This window comes from Ammospiza caudacuta, chromosome 11 (genome assembly GCF_027887145.1).
Source record: "Ammospiza caudacuta isolate bAmmCau1 chromosome 11, bAmmCau1.pri, whole genome shotgun sequence".
Taxonomy (NCBI): Eukaryota; Metazoa; Chordata; class Aves; order Passeriformes; family Passerellidae; genus Ammospiza; species Ammospiza caudacuta.
Genome location: NC_080603.1, coordinates 23,505,242 through 23,527,181, shown reverse-complemented (window position 1 = coordinate 23,527,181; position 21,940 = coordinate 23,505,242). Strand labels below are relative to the sequence as shown.

The 21,940-nt window shown below is 46.9% G+C and overlaps 1 protein-coding gene across 3 annotated transcripts in view; it reads right to left on the bottom strand.

The window, feature by feature from the left end:
* TNIK (TRAF2 and NCK interacting kinase) overlaps positions 1 to 21,940 on the bottom strand; it is a 146,958-nt gene that overhangs the window by 97,886 nt on the left and 27,132 nt on the right. The window lies entirely within an intron of this gene.

The window sequence follows — 21,940 nt, the reverse complement described above, 5'->3', positions numbered from 1 at the left end:
AAAAATCTCAAAATTGTCAGTAAATTTAGATGTACTGCCATTTAATAAGATTGCAACTCTTTTTAAGAAATATTTTCTCAAGAAACAGTCTGAGAACTAAAAATAGCTCAGAGTCCATCTAGCACTTGTCTTCCTCAACACCACAAAAATGGAATCCACCTTTAAAGGCAGAGAGCCCTCAGTGGCTATGGATGGCCTGGAAGCAGAGCCAAAGCCTGGTGGGCATCAAGCTAGTGCTGAGGAGTGTATTTTAAAATGTACACTTTGCAAGGTTTTGGCAACATTTCCTTTTCCATGTTGACCTCATCACAATTATTCATCCATTTCTGCCCAACTCATCACAAGGGTTTCTATCAGGAGCTCCATGGTCCTGCTGGGTCTGTGATATGTTGAGCCAAGATCCCCTGTTAGCAGTCATGACAAGGTGCAGCAGAACCTTCCAGGGACAGCCTGGGCAGCAGAGCTGCCTCCAGCTGTAGATCCTGAGCCAGAGACTCCACGTTTGCCTTCCAGCAGCGTCCACATCAGCCTAATGATGATGGATACATGTCACATCATCTTTTTATGAAAATCCTTTCCTTAGGATTTTTCCTCCTGAGAAGCTGAGAGGCCTCAGGAACAAAATGTAAACAATGGTTATCTGCTGCTGTGGAATGCAACAGGTGGATCTGGGATTGGTCTCATGTGGTTGTTTCTGATTAATGGCCAATCACAGTCAGCTGGCTTGGACAGAGAGTCTGGGACAGCTGCCTTTGTTATTCATTCCTTTCTGTTCTTAGCTTAGCCAGCCTTCTGAGATGAAACCTTTTCTTCTGTTCTTTTAATATAGTTTTAATGTAATATATATCATAAAATAATAAATTAAGCCTTCTGAAACATAGAGTCAGATCCTCATCTCTTCCCTAAACACAAGACCCCTGTGAACACCGTCACAGATACAGAAAACAATTCCTTTTGATCCCCTCGCCTGCTTCCCATACCAATACCTGTTGTGGGGCAGCCAGTGTCCATCAGATTGAATGGAACAGCAGCTGGATGTGTCCTTGAGGTGTCCCTGAGTGCTGGAGCTGCACCCACAGGCAGGTTCCTGGCCACAGCCCATGCCTCCCGTGACCCAGTTCCACCCTGGGAAACTGGATTATGGCTCCATTGATCCACTCAGCTTTCCACTTCGATTCTGCTGGTGAAGCAGTGAAAGAGGTCATCTCTCTCTGCCATGTGTGCTGAGGCAGCTTCCTACCTACCAAAAACCAGCGCTTACCTCCCTGGAGCTCCTTGCTAGCAACCGAGCCAAACAGCAAAAATACCCTGGAACTGGTAAAAACAGAAAGTGTGACAAACAAGAAGTGTTCCTGGATACACAGAGCACCTTCCCAATCTGTACTCACAAGGCTTAAAAAAGGGGCTGCCAGCACATACTACAGACAGTATTTTATATTATCTTTACAGTGTAGTCCACAGCATCCATCACCAAGATACTGATGATGTGCTAGAGGACAGACTTTTATTGTCAGCAGGAGATACCCATCGCAGCTGAAGATTCTGTAATTACTGTTTCTTAACAGAAAATGGAAGATTTATTGTTCACATAATAGTCAATGAAGGTCTTTTCTGGAGTAGAATAGTGGCTTACTTACAGGCCTTCATCTATGTCTCACATTGTATTACACAAGATTAAATGGTTTAATTTTTTCAAGCTGGGATTTTAGGTAATGTGTGGATTGTCCAGCAGTAATTATAAGGACAGAGGGTACTTGTACTATCTGCTGTGCCCTCCCCAGTCAGCTGGTACAGCGCTGCCAGCAGGGACTTTCTCTTCCTACCCAGACACTTTCTGGCTGTATTTCTTTAAGTTATGAAACCACAGGTAGAGAAGATTTATATTCTGTCATTGGATAAAGGTCTTCAGCTGAGATCAAAGCAGTTAGCTGTAATTGCAGAGAAAAGGGTGCAAAACAAATCCTAATTTAACAGTAGGGATTTTTCACCTCCTTAAAGTATGTGCCATCTAGAGTAGGCAACAGAGACAGGAAGGCAGGAAAAAAAATCATCCATCATTACAGAAGCTGCCCTCATTCCCTGTTTTGCCACTAGCCACAACAGAAATCCCAAAGACAAGATCTCAGTGCTGTGTATTGTGTGTCTCCCTTAAAAAATGTCTTTTAAATGAACACTGCATGCACAGAGTCAGGGATCCCACCACTGCAATGTTTCTGCCTTCTCTCCATCCCCTTTCTCCCAGCTTCTTGTAAAGTCAAGACCAGAGTGTTTAACTCCAGCAGAAACTTCAGGAAAAATCACAATTCCAGACAGAGGCAGAAAATGGCAGACCAAGACCACAAGACGAAATGACTCCAAACTGAAAACAGACAAAGACCAATGGGAAATAAAGAGCACCATTTATGCGTGAGACTAATTAATCACGAGCAGGGATGGATGGACTAGCAGTGGAACCACTGACACTTGAAGGATTTACACCAAAATTAAAAGTTTGATCCCAATACGCTGCCGAAGATGCAGCTGAGCATCACTGAATGAATTAACAGGTGGAGCCCATCATCTGCCCGACGGTGAGGTAGCTCCAACCACCCCAAAATCCAGGATTTCTCACAGGGGCAGAGGCTGGAAGCAGAGGACTGACCCCTCCCTGTGCCATCCTGCTGCCCAGGCCCATGGAGAAGATGCCAGTGTAACCCCTCTGCCCCCACCACCACTTCACCCCTTCAACCCTTCTCAGAAGCTTTAAGACTAATTCAGGTGTTACACAAGCTTCTGGGACCAGCCTGAATTCCCACTTGTGAACATATTATGGTCATCATTTAAGTAGTTCTTGAGTGCAGGAGAACAAAAGAATAAATAAACGGGAAAGAGAAAGTCCAGCCATCATAAAATCAACCACCAGAAACATGCAAGGCAAAAGGGAGGGAATAGGAACAGTGCTCTCCCCTTTTACCTCAGCCTAGCATTAAAAAGACAAGATACATTCCAAACTATAGGCCTTTATGAATGAAAAACTGGCAGAGTCAATAAAATGTGAAGTAAGCCTAATTCATTTTTACTATATGACCTACTTTCAGCCAGTTTTGATTCACATGAGCAGCCAGAGCTTCAAGGTGGTGATTCGGCAAGGTCTGTTCATTAAACTCATTCTTTCTTTATGGCTTTCAGCTTCAAGGGATAAGAAAACACATTTCTGTCAAAGGCATTCTCCAAAAAGGTTCCCCCGGCACAAAATGCAGCAGCAGCCAGGGAAAAAAATGGATATGAATGTAAATGCTGCTTCAGAACTGAAAGATGAGGGGAATGAAGAAAAACTTAATTGCTGGAGGTGATGTTGGGGCCCATGTGAAGCCCTGCAGGGATGCTCTGGGGGCACCAGGGTGATGGGCCCTGCTCCCCAAGCATCCCCTGGCTGCAGTTATGACTCAGCTGCCTGTCTCAAGGTGTCCTGCCACCATGCATCCCTCTGAAGGAACCCTCTGACAGGGCAGGATGTGGCCCCAAGGTGCAGGGTTGGGACCCTGTGCCTCCACCCTGGCACCAGCAAACCCCTTGGGGCTCCCCTCTTATCCCTCCCTTCCCTCTTGGTGTAAGAACCCTGACAGCTTTTCCCCCTCCTCTGTCTCCTCAGGGAAAAAAAAAAAAAAAAAAAAAAAAGAATTGGAAGTAATCTGCTGGCTCCTGGCTCTTCATCACACCCAGCTAGTCCTGGAGCAATAACTGAGACTGGATTTAAGATAAAATGCTGCAGAAAGTAATTTTTCCATTTTGATTGGAGCATCTTCTCTCCCCCTTGATTTTAAAAGGGATGTTCATATGCCTGGGCTGAGCACGTAAATAAACACATTAGGAACAAATATGGATGAGATTGAGCACTGATTGATTTATCCTTAAATAACCACAGAGGTGATCTCCTCTCCTCACTGCAACACCAAGCAAGCTGGGTGCCTCATCTCTACACAGCCCAGAATTTGCAAATTTGTGAGGATCTCAACCTAACCACGAGAAGTCATTTGCTTTGTAAGCAGATACCTCATTCTGTTCAAAACAATATGTGTGTCCTGACATCAGTGTGGCCATTCCAGAACAGCATCTCTGCTACCTGCACTGCCTGGGGCAGCCAGGGGGGCAAGGGAGGATGGATGAACACACAGATTCCTCCACTGCAGCTCTCACTGCCTGCTCAGTCCCAGCTTGAAGAACCTCCACCATTACAGAAAATTAGCAAGGAACAGTGCCCTGACAAAGGCTGAGAATGCTGCACCAGGCGAGGCTGGAGTGAGCCACCCCTCGCCAAAGCCACCGCAGCAGAGATCAGTTACAGGCCCTTCAGAACAACCTGCCCAAACAACAGTAATTAGGAAATGCAGAGTTCATTCCTGTGCTCCTCTCGGGCTGCTGGCTGACAGCTCTGCTCCAGCTGCCATGGAGGGCACTGTCACCTCAGCACCACCAGCTGCCCCCACAAAGGGCACTCCAGGCTCCTCCAGGCTTCACCTCGGGCCAGGGCAGGAAAGGGCATGTGGCTCAGGAAGGGGAGCCTTGGAAGACCTCTCATTAAATGTGTCTCCATGTGGAGTGAGCAGAGCTAGCTGGAACAGCAGCAGCTCATGCTGCAAAGACGTGTTAAAAACAAAGTAAAACCCCAGAATGGGAACCAAAGCTTAAAAATACAGCACATTTCCCAGACAGGTATTGTGTTATACACACATTTTACAGTGGAGAGGAAAAAAAAAACAAAGAAAAAGGGATATTATTTTTTTTTTAGAAGGAAACCATGATTTGAATATTTTGGCTCGGAAGAATTTCCTTCCGTCATCAGCAAAGCAAAGGATCTGTGAGAAAACATCCTTCCTGCAAAAAAGGGGGAAAACAATTTCTGGCTTGAGGCTAAAAAATGAAGCAATAAACCCTCTAAAGCTCAACTGAACAAAATACCATGAGAGCTTTTAGGCGGAGCTGAGCCTGACCTTAAGCCTGGCCTGGCTAACTGCAGCCTTCTCGTGAGATTGAATAAAAATAAAAAAATCATACTCTGTGCCTTGGTGTTCTGATGGACGCACCCTCCTGGCATCAGCCCTGGCTTGCCACCACTCAGTACATTTGAGACTTCTGTTCACCCTGAAGCAAAACATGCAGCTATACAAATGAGTTTTTCCATATTTTCAATGCAAATGGGGGATTATTCAAAAATAAGTTGATCTCAGCCTCCTAGGAGACATGGAAAGGTCACAGAGCAGGCTGCACAATATTTTCCCAGCCTTCCTCAAAAATATTTAAACTTACATGATTTCTCTATTTTAAGGCCTTCTCTGAGGCTTCTTCCCAAAAGTTCCGAAAAATAATCAATTAAATGAAACCACTCCACGAAAAGAGGACACCTAAGGACAAGCAAGTGTGGGCAGGAAAATGGATTTCGGTACTTCTATGAACTCTGGCAGCAAAGACACGGGCAGATGGAAGCAGCAGCGAGGGAGCTCAGCTGAGCAGAGCCTGTGCCCAGCGGGAGGATGCCCAGCAGTGCCACCAGCACCGGGCACCTCGCTGCAGACACAATTCCCATTCCTGGAGCTCAGCGAAGCAAAGGGCACGGGCATGAGCATCCCCAGCGCCCATGGTGGGACACACGGGGCTGGAGAGGAGCGGGGAGGAGGATGAGGGCTGTGGAAGCAGGGCAGCCCCACGGCAAGGCTGGCAGCAGCGATGCTGCGGGATTGCGCCCGCACGGGAGCCGAGCTGCCTGTGACTCATAGCTCTGCACCACTCGGCCCTGCTCCCCTCCCCTCCCAGCTGCCTTCAGTATTACATGTATTATTATTCCTCTCTCCTTTCTTTGGGGTTTTTTTTTCTTGCCTCGCTGGCGGTTTCACTGCTCACCAAAATATCTTCAAGGAAGGGAGCTGCAGAGGGTGAAAGCCAGGGCTGACAGGGAGCCTGCCAGCCCCAGCCAGCCCCCATGGAGAAGCATCTGGGATGTGGACTTTTATTTTGCATGATTAAATCACAAACTCCTCGTAGGAGGTTTGCTAGTTCACGTAATGCTGCAATAACAAATCAGGTTTTAATTCACAACAATAACTTGGGCTCTAAAAGCTTCTAGTTTTTCCATGAGCTCCCAGCTAATGGGATATCCCCAACTTTTCCAGTGGGTCCTTTGTTTACGGACTCAAGCAATCTCTGTCACAGCCTGAAAACATACTTCTTGTCCCCTTTCACTTTAAAAAAATAAAGTAAGATCTATAATAATTAATATTAAACTGAGTTAACAGAGTAAGGAAGACTAAGTGGCAGTCCTGCTGATATCTAAGGGAATGCGCCTGCCCAGAAGTTGATGGGAACAGACCCACAGAGCTGCTCTCCAGATACCAGAGCTCAGTGCAGATCTTTGGGCTATGAGTCCATTTCTCAGGATGATTATTTAATGAAGATGGGGATGTGCTCCACTGGAACACGATGCATCAAGTGACAGCTAATGTGGCTATTGGTGTTGGTTGGATGCACAAACGTGCTGGGTTTGAAAGTGCAATGGAGTGTAAATCACCCATGTTCAGGGTTTACATGGGATGTACCAAATCCCAAGTTATGGGAAGAGCCCACAGGTGGTACCAAAGGTAAGAGCTCATCCTGAACACACCATAGACAGAGGTATTTGAAGTTGTTTGAGAAGAGGGGATGCCACCCATCTTTGACCAGTCAAGGGATGATCCTGGGCAGGCACACACAAAGGCTTCAGGTCCTACCCCCAGGCAGAAGGCAGCACCCAAAGTCAGCTGGGTAACTCAGCCTGGTCTGCCCATCTTGGATGCCGGCAGAGGAGCTGATGAGTAACCTTCAGGAAAAGTGGTTTGCCCCATTCCAGCAACTTGTACGGGCCACAGACAGGCACCAGAGCAGAATCAGGCCAGGCTTTGCAGAAAGGGGTTTGCAGCTCTGACTGAGCAGCTACAATTTCCATGGTTAAGTTTTCATTCAGAAGCCAAAGCTACCCATACACAAAATGAACTAAATCAGTTTCAACACTGAACCCTGTGGCACTACAGAGTCACCTTCCTCTGCTGAAAATGCTGTTCCTCACAGATGCCTTTGGCTTGTTGAGCTCTAAGGTGTGTCTGCATCCTCCATAAGAGACCACGAGCAGTGCCAGGCCCTGGGAATGCACAGATTGTGTGTGACGCCACCAAAAACTACCCTGGGTCCAGGTAATCTGTGTCCACAGCTGCCTGCTCACGCAGCTCCCTTTCATCCATTCTTCAAAGTCTCCCCTGATGCTTCTAAAAGTGATCTTGTTCCTACACCAAGCCACTCAAATCTGTTGTCATCAATTCTGCACTCACACAGGTTTTCTCCTCTGCTGCTGAAGACAGAGCAGCTTCTCTGCAGGACCCCAAGACCTGCAGGGACCACAGCCAAAGCTGCAGCTACCAAGGCTTCCTTTGCACCAGCAAGGGTTCTTTAGAGGATGGAGCATCTGCAAAGCTGATTCCCCCAGCTGACAGCCTTCTCTGCACTGAGCGCTGAAGATGTGCTCAGACCTGTCTGGCTTTTTCAGCAGCAGTTTCCCTCAATAGTGACCCCAAAGCCAGTTCTTCTTTGAGGACTCAAGGTCAGTCAGACCTTGGGAGAGGCAGAGGATGGTTTGTGCAGATACAAGGCACATATCTCAGGAGGATGGAGTAACCTGGATCCTCCAGTAACTGACTTGGGCTTACCCAAACACACCCCACAACCCTCACAGCTCAACCTCTTGGCTAAATCCAATGTTTCCTGCTTCAGTTGCACCTGCTTTCCCTTTTCTTTCACAGCATTCTCTGCACTTCCATTCCTTTTTCTACACTCGGCAGTAGATCTTGTGGTAGCCTCTAATGGTGGGCATCAATAAAACAAACCAGCCTTGCGAGTCCTTTGTTTTCCAGTCAGACATATATCTGCTTCCTCCCCCTCAGTGCTGTTTTCCTCTGAGCACCAGCTCAGCTGAGGGACTCCTGCATCACTGCTGCCAGGCTGACACCATTCAGATGGATGTTGTGGGGCCAGTCACCCCCGAGAGCTGCCTCTCTCCTCCATCATTTGGAGGTGCTCATCTATTACAAAACCATTTCCCTTCACGTTTCCCTTCACCACTCTAACAAATTATCACCATCCCTACCACATGCACTATATCTGCTACACATTTCTAGGAACCTCTGCTCCAAACAGTTTTATTAGAAGCCTTTGTACCCATTAAGGCCTGAAAGGATGAGTGCCAGTGGCCTTTTGTAGGTTAATCCACAAGAGAGCAAGAGAGTGCAAGGTATTCTGTCTATTCAAATTACTCATTTTACATTATAATAGTATGAATATTAATATTGTCCATTGAAAAAGTGTGTTAATTAGGACGCTGGCAGTTTTTTGGCCCACTGCCACACAAAATAAGCACTCAGGGGTATGTGACTATTCAAGCCCACATCCCAAATTGCCATTTACAACAGTGGCACACTCAGTTCAAGAGCCAAATCACCAAAACAATGAACAAGGGAACAGCCCACAGAGGGTTAATATTACTTATTTTTCCTCTACTAATTTCAGTTATTCCCCTTCCTAGTAAAACAGTATTTAACCAAACCACAAATAATTTGCATAGCCCACACGTGCTGGCTGCTGGGAGGTTTTCAAGCAAACAGAACAAATGCCTCATTAATAACCAAGTGCCAAGAAATGCAGAAAGAATTTTGCACCAGACTATGAAAACCAAAGCAGTTTATTCTTCTGAGACTTGCCTTGGATTAAACACTATGCTCCTTTGATAAGACACATGAGAAAATGGAGGAGGCAAGGTCCACATATGTACAAGAAGGACACAAACTTGGGAGGTTGTTGTAGTTCAGACACAACTTTTTAAAGCAGGTAAAGCTCTCACAAGCTCAGGGAGAGGCCTGGTCACTGGTACATTAATAGCACACAGATGATCTTTAACAGATATGATATTTCCCCTTTCCAGTTTCTGTTTCTATTTCTATCTGACAGCATGGATGTGCAACCTCCACTGCAGTCTGCTGATCTCAAGGCTAATCTTCGTTTTCTGCCAGCAAAATGAAAGGTCAGCTACAGACCAGACACCAGGAAGGGCTCCCAGATGCCTGGGTATTTATGGACCTGATAATCTGGATGTCAGTGAGCATCTTGCCACAGAGGAAACAAGCAGAACTGCAGACCAGCAGCCCTGGACACCACTGACCACCACCAGGAAACCAACAACATTCTCCTAAATGTCTGAGATCTGCAAACACACTCTTTTTTCCCCACAATGGAATAAACTCCAGACATTTTAAAGTTTTTGCAAAAACAAGATTTGCACCAAGAGGTCCAATGTGAATGAAAACCTCATAGGTTTTGGCGGGCTGTGGTGTTTTCCCAAGGTGCAGGAGAAGCACATTTGATGCCTTGGATCTTATTCCTTCTGCTTCAGGGAACGTGTTTTCCTTTGGGAACACAAATCCAAATTTCCCACCCGTGAAGCCACTGCCATACCATAGTTATTAAGGGTCAAAGTATTTCTACTTCTCAAAGAGGTCACAGCCAAAACCGATCTTCAAATATTAGGGTTTCACAGCATCGTGACTGACAAAACTTAGTGCCACCCTCTTCAACACCTCAAATAAGCTAATTTTACCTCCTACCCATCAGTCAACAGATCCACTTTCTCCTGCAGGACCTTCAGCAAAGCTTCCCAGCCCCATTTAGGAAAGCAGAGACTTGAAAACATCTGCCCAGACACAAGGACTTCATTTTCAGAAACTCTTGGTGCCCTGACCCACAGCGTAAGTCAATCAAAGAACGAGGTCTGCCTCCATAGCTACAGGTCAGGTCCCCTTTTCCTCAATGTAAATAAGGCATCTAAAATTAAAGCAGACTCCTGCAAGTGAGAATGACCAGGGCCTCTGGGCTTTGCATTCCCAGCTTGACATATGGGGCTGCAGATGAGATTTTGCATGTGCACACACACACACACAGGCTTGGGGTGAGAGAAAGGTTCAAACACAAAGAATTTGGGGCTCTTGAAGACCATCAGTTGGAAGCAGATGCAGAAACCTTTGATAATTCCCTGGGTTACTGAGCACTTTGCTGCTTAAATCTCTCCCTGGCCAGAGCTATTGCCTGTCACCCGCCAAAAGCTAATCCTCTTTTTTCTGATTTCATCTCTATCTTCTCTTTTCCCCCTCTCCATACGAGTGCAAAGCACCTTTAATCTTAATTTCAGATGTACTTCTCACGATGCTGCAGATGTGTTATCTGCCACTGACAGTATTTGCCACCTATTTCTCCTTAAAGGACACTGCTTGACCTTGTAACAGCTTCCATGCCTCCAGCTTTAGAGGCTGAGCCTTTTTGTTTGAATGGATCACAAGTAATCACTTTTCTGTATCCATTATTAGCAGTGAACCAACTACCCAGAGAGCTTCTGTTTTGTTGGTTTTTTCCCCCCCTCCAAATGCAGCATTTTTCCTGGGCAGAGACATATTATGGCAATCCAGACACTGACAACTGTGTAAATCACACCCAGGCAAAAGTTATTGATGACCTCATTCCAGTAAAGCATGAGATGATCAAGCTGCCCCACAGTATTTTGATCATCTGAGAGCCCTGAAATTGAAAGTCGCAGGCTCCATTTTGCTTGGAAACCTAACAAAAGGCATTAACTGTGACAAAAGGCACCTAGAACATCTCTTAAATTATCTCATTTCACACCAGCAGTAACAAATACTCATTTTCCTTTATTAACACACTCTTCTTGCCCATAACCTCTCTCATTTTTCCAGTTCTGAATTAAAATGCTTTCAAGTTATTGATCCCTTCTGCTGGAATTCTCTCCCCCTGTTTTTATTAGCTCTTGTACACAGCCTAATTTGAGTGGTATGAACAGTGCATCCAGCACAAGCACCTCTCTGGCAGACCTGTCTCCCAGGAGCTGATGTGATTAATCTGTGCCGTGCAAGACAAGTCACGTCCCACAGCCCCAGCTCCTCCTCACTGCTGCTGTGCTCAGAATGCCACTCTCACACCTGTTATTCAATTATGTAATTACCTTATTTCTTCTCAAGTGCCTTCCCAAACAGGTTGTAGACAGTCACCAGTGAGGGAAGAAGAAAACTCAATACTGGGAGCATCTGCTGGAGCTTTCAAGAGCGTTTGCTGCTGCCTGCCACTGGATTTCTCCCCATGCCAGCTCAGCTGTGGGCTCCCCAAGCCCAAGGAACATTCCCTAGCCCTGGAATAGTGTGCAGGCAGTGACCAGCAGAGGCAAAGGCACACATTGCTGTGGTTGTTCCAGGAGCTGCATCCCCTACCCAGGGATGAGGGATGCTCTCACAGCTGGCTGGGGCTTCTTGCACCCTCACAGGCAGGCACATTGCACTGCCAGGGGCTCACACACTGCCCCCACTGGGTTTAAATCCATCTGCTGATGTGCAGAGTCCTCTAAACACAACCCCAGGCACTGTAACACACATTTAGGGCTCTTTCTAGAAGAAAGATGACAGATTTGAAGAATTCAAAAAAAGACTGGATGTGGCACTTGCTGCCATGATCTAGTGAACAGTTAGAACATCGACTGGACTTGATGATCTTATAGGTCTCTTCCAGTCTTGAACTTCTGTGATTCTGTGATTCTGTGATTTGGAGGAAGAAGAGTGATCTCAGACACACGGCTGTGACAGTGGTCACAGGGGTCTTAGGATGAGGGAAGAGACGTAGATCTGACTCCATGTTTCAGAAGGCTTGATTTATTATTTTATGATATATATTAGATTAAAACTATACTAAAGAATAGAAGGAAAAGTTTCATCTCAGAAGGCTAGAATAGAAAAGAATCAACAAAGGTCTGTGGCTCGGACAGAGAGAGAGCCAGCTCTGCCATGATTTGCCATTAATTACAAACATCCACACGAGATCAATCACAGATGCACCTGTTGCATTCCACAGCAGCAGATAACCATTGTTTGCATTTTGTTCCTGAGGCTTCTCAGCTTCTCAGAAGGGAAAAATCCTAAGGAAAGGATTTTTAATGAAAAGATGTGTGCAACACATGGCATAGCCCAAAACTGTGCTCTCTGTGAGCCCTTTGGCAAACTGCCTGCTAGGCTATCCCAACACATGCTGGCTTTTGACAATTAAAAAAACCATTAAAAATACTGGAGGAGTTCTTTCAAGGGCCCAGCTCACTGCTGGGCTGCTGCAGGATTTTCAGCTGATGCTGAGTGTTTTCTGTGTGACCAGGACTCACCCCCTGGATGCTGTCCTTCAGTGCCATGGATCAAAACTCTTCTGCATTTTGGGCAGTTTCATGACTACAGCAAACAATGTGTCTGCAGAGTCCAAAAATGTGATCTGACATTGTGTTTCAGAAGCCTGCTTCTCTAACACAAGGTTTCCATCTTCTTTGGCAAACTACCCCCAGTGTTAGCCTTATTGGCATTCACATGCACAATTCACAACTCATCTGGAACAGGCTATTTACAGAAATTCTGCTGAACTGGCTGTCTTTCTATTAGTTACGTAGAAAAGGTTTGGCCTTGATCCTGGACCTGCTGAATAAAAGTGTGAAAGGGAAAATCTCTGAAGTCCAGGAATGCAAAGGAATTTCCACTGGTGCTGCCCACTTCAACTACAGCCACAACTGCTCTAAAAAAAACAAGAGACTAATGGCAAGTCCAGTGGAATCTGCAATTTTTCCTTAGCCCTGATGACTGCTCATATTGAATTTCTACCTCTGGAAAACAAAGATGCATTTCTAGCCTTTCGTGTGGTCTGTGAGAGCTTCCAACTCTTTTTATGTCCCAGGTGGGGACAGGGGAGGTTGCTGGAGACTTGTGAATGCTCAAGTTACTGAATGAGGCATCTTATCCTCAAATAATGGCTTTGCTCAGGGAGAAATTACAACATCAAGGAAAGTATTGGCATAAAGAGTTATAAACTGCAAGATATGATAGAAACCTCCCATCTTTTCCAAAAGGGGATGCAAAGCAAGAAGAACAGAGTTAAGCTGGAAGGATAAAATGGCTCCCTGTCCCCATCTCACTCTGCTGGCCCAGATATCAGAGCAGGAGAGATGTTCATTTCTCCCAGCACATCTGCTTACCTCTGTTTCCTTTGTCATTGAGGCTGACACATTCAACCTTTCCTCAACAACAGCCACCATAAGTTTGGGGCTTTTTAAATGCAAATCAACACTGCCACACAAGACACTGACCTGAATGCAGGCACAAAGCCCCACCAGCCCAATGCCCTGGTCCTTACACCATCATCAGAAAAAAAAAAAAGAAAAAGGAGCATTTACCTATACTTTAAAAGCACTGCCCTGCTCCAGTGGAGAGCACAAAAAGCTTGGGGAGGGAAGTCAGAGAATTCCATCAAGGAGTGGGACATCAGTGCCCAGGTGTGGAGCCCAGCCCAAGACAGGTGAATGTGGATGCTCTACACCCAAAGATGAGCCCTGGGCACAGGGAGAGGAGGCTGTGGCACCTGACAGGACTCTCTGGGCTGGATCACCTCAGCTGGTGCTAACAAAGGCTCAGGTTCCCCTACATCCCTCTCCAGCCCAAACTGACCTTCCCAGCCACCTACACACAGGCTGAGATGGGCTGGAGACAAGGGCATGGGAGGGTGGAGCTGGGTTTCTAGCCACACACTGCCTTGTGCACATTTCAACACAAGAATTTAAGACACCTAAAGACACGCAAAAAATATGAAGACTTAAACAAAACAAAACAAAAAAAAATTACACCAATCTGCCATTCTTATGCAAGAAGAGGGAAAAAAAAATCCCACAACATTTGGAAGCAGGCTGTGTTTGCTTGGCACTTTCCATCTTTAGGTAATTAGTGTAAAGGGCTTCCCAGGTAAACCTAAGAATAAAGAGCAGATTTGAAGAGAGGCACCATTCTCTCTGCAGTGAGCCTTCAAAGCAGAAGCAGGAGGAGCTGCAGAGCTCCAGCCAGCTCCCTGTAGGCATCACTTGCCTCCCAGTCCTCAGGGTCAGCCATGAGTCAAGCTGCATCAAAACTTGGGAGTGACACAAAAAAGTGACAAGCGAGAAACGTCTCTGAAGACAAACACCACAGCATTTGCAAAAGCTTCAAATCCACAGCCTGGACCAGCGTTTACAGCTTGCTGCTCCTCCCATCCCCTTCTCTAAAAAGTGTCTTCCTAGCTGAGAGTGGCACCTCCAGAGCTGGGAGGAACAAAACACCTCCCAGCTCCAAAACCTATTTTTCAGTGCTTCTCTCGGTTGTTTTCCTCAGCTGACCTAGCAGCAGCTGCTCCACTTGCTCCTCTGGGAATCAGCCTTGCTCTCAGCATTTCGTTCCCGAAATGTTGGTGCAGAGGCACTCAGCCTCCCCATGGCCTCAGAGATGGATTTCCAATGCTGGTGCCACCCAGCAGCTCCCAGCTCTGCCCCCCAAACCACCCCAGCATTGCTCTGTTTCTGATTATATTGGGAATGGGGTAAGGACAGGGATGGGAAAGGAAGATGGGAAAGGAGAAGAGAGGAGGCACTTAGCAAAGGTCACTGGAGAATCCACAGCAGTGAGGTCCTGGTCCCCAGCTCCCTGTGCACTGCACAGGCTCCAATTCACTACAAGAGCCTGTTACCTCCTAAATACAGCATCCAAGCTTACAACTGCAAAAAACAGCAGGTACCAGCTTCTGCTGAGAGCAAGAAGCTCCTCACCTGTGCCCTGCAGCCCAGGGTTCCCATTAGAGGGCTATAACCCAAAAGCAAACGTGTTTTGTAGCCCACCCAAGCCTTACAGCACCCACCAGCCACAGCCACACCCTTGTAGAGCACTGCTGGTAAGATACTACAGTGAGCAGAGCAGTGGGAGCTTCAGCAGAGGAGAAGCCACCCCTCCCAAAACAGAGAGTTCTGCTTTCACACACAGTAACCCCAGTTCTGAAAGCTGGCTCTTTCCTAAACACCTCCCTCACACACTGCACCCTCACCTCTCACTCTCGGTGCCCCCACAGAAGATGTGACAAAAGCCAAGGCTGAGTTCCCAGCCCAGGCATTCCTCTGGGCAGGGGGATGTGGCACTGGATGGACATGGGGCTTGCTGCTACGATCAGCACAGCAGCTGCTTGCACAGAGCACCTTGCAATGCCACACGCCAAGGAGGGGGCTCTCCCTCTGTCCCCATCCATGCCTGGCACCCACACAAATGGCACTGCAGGCCCAAGGACCACATTCCCCACGCTCTGCAGCACCACTGACTTTACTTGGCATTCTCAAAAGCAGCTTTTCTAACCCTAAGACACTGCAAATATTTTTTTTTTTTGTCCTGCAAAGCTGTGCAGTATTTATAAAATGAGAGCACCCAGCAATGCAAGGCAGAGTGGACAAATGTCACTCCACAGACACATCAGCCTGCTCCTGACCTTCACCCTGCCCTTTCCCTTCACAAACTCAGCAGGGAGGGAAAGGGAGCAGAGATTTAAAGGGAAGCAACACAGACATTTTTAATCACCTTTTATAACCTGCATTCTCCGGGACTGAAAAAGCACCTTTCCCTTACATTATTCAGAAAGCAGCAAAGCTAATGTGACATATTGGTGTGTAGGTGTGTGGGGGCTGGTTTCTTGTCGGGGGGAGGGGAGGGCTGAGGGCTCGCTCTGTGTTTCAGAGAAATGAAGCAGCACAAGATGTACCAGTTGCTCTGGTAACAAAGCTTTTGCCTTTTTTTTTTTTTTTTTTTAATAAGAATGAAGCATCATTTTAAGCATTTTTCAGTTCAGACTTCCTTGCCTGCATGGCAAAAACAAATCTGCATTTCAGAAACACACACACTCCATTTGAGTCAGCATGGAAAGGACCTTCTGCTCCCGAGCTACTATAACATCGTGGGGAAGCTGATGCATTGAGGTTGCCCATTTTCCTTCTGATAAGGCTGCAGGAGTTATCACACACCAGTACTCCACCCCAGCGCCTTCCTGCAACCCAGAAAGAGCTGGTAAAAGCCCAGCAATGGAAGCAATGGAGACCCCAGCCCTGGTGAGCATCCCCACACAGCAGCAGCACCCTCTCTGCTGGCACACAGAGCCATCCCAGCAGAAACAATGGCTTAATATTTAATACTGTGCTTGTCATACAGAAGGATTATAAAGCAGCTTGTAAGTCTTGTAAATCCATTCCACACTCAGGCCATCCCTGACCTTGAAGGTGATGAGCAGCCAGGGCCTGCCCACAAGGGTCTGTGTGTGGATGTGCGTGTGAGCGTTCCAGCCAACACCAAAACCATCCCAATGAAGGAAGAGCCTGGGGCAGGGCAGGGTGGGCAGACACAAAGTGCTTCCCTGCCTCAGTCCCCTGGAGCAGGCTCTGAGAGCTGCACCAAACCATGGGGAAGGCCAGAAGTTTCCCAAACCAGAGGGACCACAAGAGCATGAGGAGGGATGGCTACACACATTCACACACGTGTGGTTACACTCAGCCTGCACCAAAAGCAGCCTCTGAAGAGCTTGAAAACATAAAAACAAAGACCCAAAGCTGACGATACAACACTAGAACCACCAATGCCCAAGTCACACCCAACCTTGCAACATCACAGTTCATTTCATAAACACGAAGGTGGGAAAAGAGAAATGCTCACAGTGCTCCCTCAGATGCAACAGCTGTCTAGGCTTAGAGCTGCTTGTTTAGACTGCAGGATGATGGGGCTCTGAATTCCTTCAGCAGCCTGTGAGTGGGGGCAGCAGGTGCCCTGGGTGTGCTCAGGACCAGCACATCAGGCCAGGTGTTGGGACAAGGGTGTGTGGCAGCACATCCTGCTCTGCAGGCACTAGTGTGCACACATTCAGCCTGGCCTCTCAAGCAAGGCACAGCAGTCAGTCTGCAGCTATAAAAGCTGTGTATGTAAACTACAGTTAATTCTTTACAGCAACAATCCCCAGGAAATATTAATTGTGTGCAGCATGGTGGCTTCTTCCACACGGGTAAAGCAGCAGTGATTAATTATCGAGCTATTGACCATCAGCCTTTCAGAGAGGGAGACAATAAACCAACTGATGATTAAAAACAATTACTGTCATTCTTCACTCAGGCTAATTATCTGAACTCCTATTAATGACCCAGGAACCTGGAGAGTTTCTGTTCTCACCAGGGCACATGCAAAGGCCCAGCACTTGATCAGCAGCAGCCAGACTGAGACAGATGTCAGGCAAGTTAAACATGGCACAGACTCCACTCTGTTTTCTCAAAAATAAGTTAAAGGAAAAAGGAGTCTTCTAATAGTCTTTCTTTAAGATATTTATCTGCTACCCCACCAGCCTGCACTGGGGGAATGCCTGGGGATGCCAGGAGGAAGGATGCCACTGTGCATGGAGTGCACAAAAAGCACCCAGGAGTGCAGAACATGCATTATCCCTCCTCTGGCACCTGCAAACTCCAAGACAACACTATCAAACACAGGCTTGTCTCAGCACCCAAATTGTCCCAGCTCTACAGCAATAGGTGACTTGGATTTCAAATATTTTACTCACTTTCTAATACCCACACACCTCAACATCTCCACCTACCAGGTCAAACCTGGGCATTTGCCTCCAGGTGGATTAGCCCTGACTTCTGGCAAAAACCAGCTGGGCAATAAATAAGTCCTGACTAAAGACTCTGGGATGCATTTCTTCAATCTTTTCCCATGTGTATTGTACTCCAGACAGAGAGACAACAAAAAGCAATTACAAACCCCACATTCCCTTCAAACATCTGCCTCACTTGGACTGGCAGAGGGCTGCAGAGGTGCTCCACCTGCCCTGGGTGATTCCCTGCCATGCCCCATCAGGTGGGGATGGTAAAGCAGCTCCTTGGATGGGCACAGCTGACACGGGCGGCACGTGGATCCCACACGCTCTAAATTAGAGCACAGACTATTGCTGGGTAATAGCTCGCTGATTATATGGCATTTACCAGATAATTAAACAATCAATAGTTATTGTGCAGTTACAGAGGTGCCCACATACTCTATCTTGTACCCTGTAAAATAAAACCTTGCTGGAGCTGCAAATGGAGAGCCACATCCCAGGGAACCAGGCGAAGCAGCACTTGGCATTAATGACCGCTGTCCTCCTGGCACAGTGGGGAAGGAGCACGTGAATTTGTAATCTCAACATCATTTACTTCCACATTGTAAAACACACAAGATGAGAGGTACAAAGGTTACATCTCATCTATTTCCTGATTCTTTTTCTCACTACTGTGAAGGTTTGCATCAAAATCCTTCCTGGCTGACACCATCCATGGGCCATAGCTAAGTCCATAAAAACACTGAAGGAATTGCTCTAGTTTTTCACTTACCCAATGCACAGTAAGTGGATGTGTCCCCAAGCTTTGCACCCATCTACTGGGCAGGTATTTCTGAGTAGCCCAGTGTCCTTTTCCTTTGAACTCCTCTCTTTATTGGTGCTGGACACCCCACTGGTTATGGCCCTGATCTATCCAGGCAATCTAAGCACACACTGTATTCTAAGGAGTATTTGTTTGCTCCCATGCAGAGTAGAAATAAACAGCAATAATAATGTTCTGGGACATAAAAGGAGCATTTCCTCACAGTTTAGATAATGCTCTGAAGAGTCCTAGTGAGTTTTGTGTTTAGAGTTGCTTTCAGCCATCAGCTAAAAACCAGTGAGGCAAAGGCTTAATTCCCCAAGTCCAACTCATTGTATTCCTGATAGTCATTTCCTTAAATACCTATAACAAAAATAAAATCCAAGGACACAAAAATTCACTACTGCAACAATGTCTGGCACAGCAGCTAGCAAGTTCTCAGTCTTTCATCAAAACCAGTTTACAATCTGTAACATCAGATGCAGGATTATTAGAAAATAAAGAAAAGCTTCCGATTCAATTAGAGAGATAAATCATCACCAGTGCAGTCCCTCATTAAAATAAAAATTGAGCTATTCACAGGAGATTGTTAAGCAGCGAACAAGGAATGTATTTCTCTCTGCATTTTTCCAGAGTGAGGAGCTTGTGGTTGGGGTTAGAGAAGTGAGAGCAGAGCAGGTCTGTGCTGAGGGCTCCTGCAGTGCCCAGGTGTCACTGGGAAGAACCAAAGGGATATTTTAACCTGCTGCTCTGAGCAAAGGAAGACCTTTACTTGAAAATACCGAGGTCAAACAGAACCCATGGCCTTTGCCTCAAGCACAAGGCTCAGAAAACAAGGCTTTGATTCACAGGAGCACAGTGAACCACCTGAAAGGGATCTTCAGACCATGACTCAGAAAGCAGGATCAAAGCAGCAGCAGCTGCACCCCAGTGCTCAGGCTCTGGCAGTGGTGCCCTCCTTGTGGGAGCTCTCAGGGTGCTCCAGGTTTGGCCAACACAGCTGTCCTCCCACCAGCAAGGAGAAGGCATGTGCTGTGCTGTGCCAGGGGCTCCCCGCCTCTCCAACACAGCAGATGCTGAGGCTCCATGAATCCCTGCTCTCTGAGGGCTCCTGTTGCTGTGGTACCCCCAGACACTTCTCAGGCTCCTCAACCTGTGAGATCGTCCAGCTGTAAGAACATAACCATGCCCTTTATCCCATGGGATCAATGGGAAGTTTGCACCTTGCACGTTTTCCCCCCAGGTCCTGGGCAGGCCAGCTGGTTCTCACCAGGACACCTGCAGTCTCCAGCACAAACGTGGCCATGAAGCAGGGTCAGACATTGCTGCTGTATCAGATTTTCCAGGGGAAACATCAAGGCTGCAGCACATCATCCCCTGCCTGGAATAAACATCTCACTTCTGCCTCTTTCCAACAGCAAAGTTGCTTTTCTCGCTCCAGAGAGGGACCAACCATGAGAAGGGGGGTGATGCTCACCAGGTGACTGCTCCTGGCTGAGAGCACAGGGGCTGGACCTGCAGAGCTCGGGCTGGCAGCCAGCACCAGAACCCAAAAACCCAACCAGAGGTGCAGCAGCCTCTAGGAGGGGAGCAAAGGTGCACCTCAGGTAACACAGCACACAGAGGTGGGTCACCATCCCTGCAGGGACTCAACAGATGGGTAGCTGTGGCACTTAGGGACATGGTGGGCTTGGCAGTGCTGGGTTATTGTCTGGACTCAAGCTTAAAGACCTTTTCCAAACTAAATGATTCTGTGAATAGTCCAGCCCTGCCTGAGAAGGGCTTGGAAATGGCAATGGAACAACCATCTAATTACAGAGGACACTGCTCCTAGGTATGGATCACTTCTAAGGGCTGATTTAGAATGGAGCCAGAAGGTCTGTGTGTCTTGAAAGTTGATCCATTTGTTTTGCTGCAAGAGATAAATACAGCAGTGGTATCTGGAGAAAAAGAATGGCAGAGATCTTATTTCCACACTGGGTTTTAGGGTGGGACACCATAAACAGTTATGTATGTTTTATATCAAAGTCTCCTTTTGTTTATAGAGCCGTGTGCTACTCCAGGACTCCAGTTTAAGGGAGCTGTGGAGTCAGGCTTAGCCTGAGCTCATACCTCAATAGTTACTAATTTGGTTTGGACAGCAGCGTTTTCCCCTCCACCCCCGTCACCGTCCCGTCTGGCACCGGCACCACGTGAATCACACCGAGGACAATCCAGTCACTCCAGCACGTTAAAAACAGTTAGCAGGAGGATTTTCCTCTTGTACAGCACGGGGAAAAGGAACACAGAAACGTTCAGCCTACACTTGGGACGTTTCTGGGCAGTTTTTTTCCCCTTTGAGGTAACACACAGAAAGAACTGAACCCAGCAAGAGGAAACCCGATCAGCTGAGCCGCACAACCAGCAGCACCAGCTTATTTCCCTTTTTTGCTCTCCACAAAAACACACGACGCTTTGAAAAGGCTGTTACAGGCACATAGTTTCCACGGATTGTTAGAAATATGAACCAGTTAAAATTAGGTCACCTTCCACCGTTATTTTAGCAGCTGAGAATAAAAACAGTTCAGAAGGGAGCTCCCGTGGCAGGGAGCACATGGTGGGAAAACAATGAATACCAGAGGGGAAGGCTCCCTGGAATATAACCTTGATAACAACAGCTTTGGGGTGGGCCGGTTTCTCTTTTGTTTTTGTTATTTTTTAAAAAAAATCTGTTTCAGTTCAAACATTCTCACATTTAAAACTCCAGAAGTTCCAGTTCATCTTCGGTTCGCTTCAATCCCTTGATCCTTCTACTGACAGGATTAGTCTACAGCAGCAGGAGGATGGGGGAATTTTGGCTCTTTGAACACCATTCTCTGCAGCAGGGGCAGCCCGCTGGCTTTCAGAGCATGACAAGCAAGAGCTGTGTCTCCAAAACCACAGAGTAGGAGCACATGAGTATATTCTTTTCTGTAGTCAAAGTGAAACATGGGCATGACGGGTAAACAGGCTCTCTGTGTGCCCACACACGCATGAGTACACGTGTACACAGCACTTGTGCCCACACACACACACACACGGGAGTTCCTTGGAGAATGAGGCCCAGGGGAGGTACTGACTCCCAGCAGAACCATAAAAGTTGGCAAATTCCTCAAGCAACCATGACAAGAAACAACTCCTCACCACATATAAACACAGATAACCCCAGACTTTGAAATAATTCAATCCCACCCAAAATGCACAAGAACAGTCCATAAAAAGACCCCACCAAGATAACATCATCTTGAAATCCCCCAAGCTAAGAAGTGTTTGGGACAGGTGATGCAATACAGGAGAAGGGCATTTTAAATATTCTTGTAAAGAAGTTCATGTTTTAAAAATCCTGCTCTCCACAGTCCCTTCACTATTCTCATGTGGATTGCTGCTTCTAGATGTTTAGAAAAACTTAAAGCAATCCTACTGACTGTAACAGGCACCTTAATAAAAACATTTTAATAGTGTTTTTAATCCTGTAGCAGGTTGCTGCCAGTGGAAAGGATGGCAACCAGCCTGTGTGCAAGCAGAGCACTAGACTGTAGCAAACTCATTTGGCAGCCTATTGCAGCCGTA